The sequence below is a fragment of the Cyprinodon variegatus genome, unplaced genomic scaffold (genome assembly GCF_000732505.1).
Source record: "Cyprinodon variegatus isolate N-32 unplaced genomic scaffold, C_variegatus-1.0 Scaffold1410, whole genome shotgun sequence".
NCBI lineage: Eukaryota > Metazoa > Chordata > Actinopteri > Cyprinodontiformes > Cyprinodontidae > Cyprinodon > Cyprinodon variegatus.
Genome location: NW_015151863.1, coordinates 117,537 through 122,747, shown reverse-complemented (window position 1 = coordinate 122,747; position 5,211 = coordinate 117,537). Strand labels below are relative to the sequence as shown.

The following is a 5,211-nucleotide window of genomic DNA, read 5'->3' as shown; positions in this document are numbered from 1 at the left end:
GAGGCGAGTCAGACTCCGTTTCTTTCAACTCCCCGACGTGCTTTCTCTTTAAATGTTCGTGCTTTGCAAACCTTGCAAGTAATCTTTTTATTCGCCGTATCCAGGCTAAAATGCTCCCAAACTTTAGAAGTCTTGGTACGCGTACCTGAAATTGACGCCGCCATATTTGTATGTTACCGCTCAGAGACAGAGACACTACTGCGCATGAGCGACTCTCGGCAGAGATCATAATCAAGTGAGATGCCTCACTCTGTTGGAAAAACGCGTCTGGCGACAATAGTCGACAATGGAATTCATTGTTGACAATTTTTATCATCGATTTTTATCGACAACGTCGACTAATCGTTTCAGCCCTACACTGGAGGTGGAAAAACAGAGTAGGTGGCCAGAGCATGCTTACAATAATGTAGTCCACAGTGCTACCGGGTTTGCTCCACCTTACCTCATGTTTGGTCATCATCTTAGGCTCCCAGTCGATTTGAGTTTGGGTGTGGTAGACGCACAACCCCGCCACAATTTGCAGGGATGGGTCTTTGAACACCTTCAGAAGTTATCTTACGCTTATGAGGTGGCACGAAATAGGATGACTAGTGCAGCAAATAATGAAAAACGGTGTTATGACAAGAAAGCCAAAGCAACTGTGCTTCTCCCTGGGGAACGCGTGTGGGTCCGGGATAGGAACAGACAAGAACAGGGCAAACTAAACAGTTGGTGGAATCCAGAGCCATATGTAGTTGTTTGCGTTGTCGGGGACACCGGTCTGGTTTATTGTGTTAGGCCAGAGAAAGGTGGGAAGGAACGAACCCTGCATAGAAATGCTCTGAAGACTTGCATTGCTCCTTCCACCAACACGTCGAGGGAACAACCTCCCGTTGAAACACATTAACTGCCTTTGATGCTCTATTACCCTGTGATTAATGGAGAACCAGAACAAGTACTGCGCCGCTCTACATGTACTATGAGAGGGCAATGCCCATCTCGCTATAGAGACTAAAGATTTGCCGGGACTGGCCTTTTTAAAGTCTGGGGGGGTGTGGTAATGTGGCTCTTTTGTTTTATGTTGAAGTTGGTTTCATGTCTTGTTTTTCTGATTTGAAGTTGTTTGCTTTTCTTGTTGGATTTAGTTTGGATTTGCTGTGTTGCATGTTTTCTTCTGATTTTGTTTTGGTTTTGAGGTGACGTTGCCACATGTACCCGGAGACCTCGTGGCGGCAGCACAGGTGTTCTCCATCAGCTGAGTAGCATACAGACGGTGGTGTTGGTGATAAAAGGCAGCTGCACAGTTGAAGAAGAGAGAAGAAAGCCGGACAGAGCACGGGGGAAAGGAGCTGCAGACGGAGAGAGGACCGTGCAGTGAGGACCGCGCAGGGTGTTGGAGAGAGAGAGGACAGCTCGGCGTGTTGGAGAGAGAGAGGACAGCCCAGCGTGTTGGAGAGAGAGAGAATGGCCCGGCGTGTTGGAGAGAGAGAGGACAGCCCGGCGTGTTGGAGAGAGAGAGAATGGCCCGGCGTGTTGGAGAGAGAGAGAACGGCCCGGCATGTTGGAGAGAGAGAGAGAACGGCCCGGCGTGTTGGAGAGAGGACGGCCCGGCGTGTTGGAGAGAGAGACAGAACGGCCCGGCATGTTGGAGAGAGAGAGAGAACGGCCCGACGTGTTGGAGAGAGGACGGCCCGGCGTGTTGGAGAGAGAGAGAGAACGGCCCGGCATGTTGGAGAGAGAGAGAGAACGGCCCGACGTGTTGGAGAGAGGACGGCCCGGCGTGTTGGAGAGAGGACGGCCCGGCGTGTTGGAGAGACAGAGGACGGCCCGGCGTGTTGGAGAGAGAGAGGACGGCCCGGCGTGTTGGAGAGAGAGAGGACGGCCCGGCGTGTTGGAGAGAGAGAGAGAACGGCCCGACCTGTTGGAGAGAGGGAGGACGGCCCGGCGTGTTGGAGAGAGAGAGAGCGGCCCGGCGTGTTGGAGAGAGAGAGAGAGCGGCCCGACGAGTTGGAGAGAGGACCCCATGCTCCTTCGCGTCAGCTAAGAGTACACCCCTTTTTAGACTGCCCACTGACTCTGCTGTTCCTGACTGCCCTGCATTTTTTTTATCTTTTTTCCCTTCAACTTATTTTATTTAGCGAACTTTTTTTTTTTAACGAACTCTTTTTTTTTTTATAAATAAATTATTGAACTTTTAATCTTTTAAAATTTTTAAGACACTGCTCACAATCACCGCAGTCTCTTTTGTTTTGTTTGTGGATGATCACACCTCTCGGGGGTGCCACAAAAAATGTCATGCATTTTCAGCTTTATTTGGCCAAAAGCATTTTGTTCCTTTTTTTTAAGCTATCATAAGTCTACCTGAAGTTTGTTTCAATGATACAGATTTTAGGTAGACAAACGTTTACTTATACAACATATTAAGGTTTAACTATTTCAATAAAAGATGGTCTAAACAAATTACTTTTTTCCGTTTTTTATTTTTAACACTATTAGGTACAATGTCTGTACCTGAGCTCTGAGATATAAGGCAGACACTGTAGGAAACTCCTCACTTCAATCTCTTCATGCGTGCAGCCTTTCAGCTTCACTGGTTTCTTCTCTGATTGGAGCTTCAACACTTCCAGGAGGATGGAGGTCTTTCTCTCTGAGAGCTTTATGATCCAGACTGGAGGAGCTGACTGGAAAACTGACTGTAATGATGGAAGGAGACTCAGACCTGTTTCAGACTCATGTTCTTTCATCTGGGAGTAAAGATGCAACAGTAACACTAGACGATATTCATCATCTTCTTCCCTGAAAGTCATTATTTCAATATTTCTTAGATATGCAAGATTCCTTTCTAGAGAAAATCTTTCATATCCCAAGCCTGATGCCAACAGCTCCACCATCTTCTCTCCTCTCAGCTGTTCTCTCTCTGCTGCTGCACAGAGTAGATTCACTAAGAAGTTTGTTTGTGTTGAATTGTTGGAAGTCTGGAACCAAATTCTGCAAAAATTAAAAAAGAGAAAATGTGGCAATTATTTTCTTTAAAACCCTGTCTGTTCAAAGTTGATTGTTAAAAATAGCATGGACAAAACAAAACCCACTAAACAGATAATATACCTAAGCTTTGAGATATAAGGCAGACACTGTAGGAAACTCCTCACTTCACTCTCTCCATGTGAGCAGTCTGTCAGCTCCACTGGTTTCTTCTCTGATTGGAGCTTCAACACTTCCAGGAGGATGGAGGTCTTTCTCTCTGAGAGCTTTATGGTCCAGACTGGAGGAGCTGACTGGAAAACTGACTGTAATGATGGAAGGAGACTCAGACCTGTTTTAGTCTCACTGTCCTTCATCTGGGAGTAAAGATCCAGCAGGAAGTCACTCTGATATTTGGCATAATATTTTTTTTTCCCTAAAGGGAAAGTTTTATATCTGCAGACCGATGCTATCAGCTCCAGCATCTTCTCTCCTGTTTGTTGTTCCTTTTCTGCTGCTGCACCAAACAGATTTACCAAGAACCTGATTTGTTCTGACTTGTTAGGTGCCTGTAACCCAAACCTGAAAAAATGTCAAACAAATAAAGGGAGAATGCAGAATTTGATTTTCTTTCAAGCCTCGCCTGTCTGCAAAGAAACACTGACAATATTTAAAACAAGAACAGAATTGACAAAAAATGACTGCAATACTGTACCTGAGCTGTGAGATATAAGGCAGACACTGTAGGAAACTCCTCACTTCACTCTCTCCATGTGAGCAGACTGTCAGCTCCACTGGTTTCCTTTTTAATTTCAACTTTTCCAGGAGGATGGAGGTATTTCTCTCTGAGAGCTTTATGGTCCAGACTGGAGGAGCTGACTGGAAAACTGACATTAATGATGGAAGGAGACTCAGACCTGTTTTAGTCTCATGGTCCTTTACCAGGGAGTACAGATCCAGCAGGAATTGACACAGAGACTGATCATCCTCAAGCTCTTCCTTGTCAAAATAATAACACATGCCTCTTTTTTTTACAAGAAATGTATATGAGCAGACTGATGCTAATGGCTTCACCACCTTCTTTCCTGTCAGCTGTTCTCTTTTTGCTGCTTCATAGAACAGATTCACTATGAAGCGGGTTTGTTTTGATTCGTCGGCTCCATTGGAAACAAAACTGAAGAAAAAGCAATAAAAAACGTTACAAATGTCACAATTTGTTTCAAGATTCTTTTCTGTGTAAAGAAATATGTATTGACTGAAACAACAAAACGGAAATGTATAAGAAAATTTACCTAAACTCGTCAATATGAGGCAGACAATCTAAAAAACTCCTCACTTCGCTCTCTTCATGCGAGCAGCCTGTCAGCACCAGGCTTTTTTTCTCTGACTGGAGCTTCAACACTTCCAGGAGGATGGAGGTCTTTCTCTTTGAGAGGTCTATGCTCCAGACTGGAGGAGCCAACAGGAAAACTGACTGAAATGATGGAAGGAGACTCAGACCTGTTTTAGTCTCACAGTCCTTCAGCTGGGAGTAAAGATCCAGCAGGAAGTCACTCTGATATTTATTCCTGTTTAGGTGATTTGAAGGCAATGTTTTATATTTCCAAACTGGTTTCAAGAGGTCCAGAATCTTCTCTCCTGTCTGCTTTTCTCTCTCTGCAGCGGCACAGAACAGATTCACAAAGAACTCTGCTTGTTCTTGCAATTGTGGCCTGTGAAAGCTGAACCAATGAGAAAGAAATATTTATCACAAATCTCTACACTGAAAAAATATAAGCTGGACACCAATGACAAAAATCTACTTTTATATTTATGATTAAATTACAAATAATCATATTGTAAAATATCATTTTTGCCTTTAGATTGCTAAACTATATTTTAAGACAAATCATGCAGTAACTGAAGTCACAAATAAAACCGATCATTGCAATACCTCCAACTCATAAAAGAGCCAAAGGAGCCAGTATTTTACTAGCCAGAAATAAAGCTTCACAATCAACTTCAATAACACAGTTCTCAGTTACTCTGTGAGATTGTATAATAACAGATCGTCAACTATAAATTTATCTACTACTGCATTTAACTACATTTGTTAATCTATAAAATTAATACAGAATAGTAAGCACTTTACCTGTATAGCCAGATTAAAAATAGCATGAATTGTTGTGACTCACCTGATTAGGCTGATGTTTGACAAAGCCTCCAACAGGTATTCATGTTGAATTAAGCCTTGATCACCACTGCGCCAATACAACCAGACTGCCACCTTAG

The 5,211-nt window shown here is 43.7% G+C and overlaps 1 long non-coding RNA gene across 1 annotated transcript; it reads right to left on the bottom strand.

Annotated features, from left to right (window-relative positions):
• Positions 1-2,501: 2,501 nt before the first annotated feature.
• Positions 2,502-5,200, bottom strand: LOC107103277. The gene is made up of 3 exons (XR_001482170.1): positions 5,115-5,200; positions 4,441-4,661; positions 2,502-2,698 (listed from the first exon to the last, which is right to left on the bottom strand). It is a non-coding gene; the product is annotated as an uncharacterized LOC107103277 (long non-coding RNA).
• Positions 5,201-5,211: the final 11 nt, after the last annotated feature.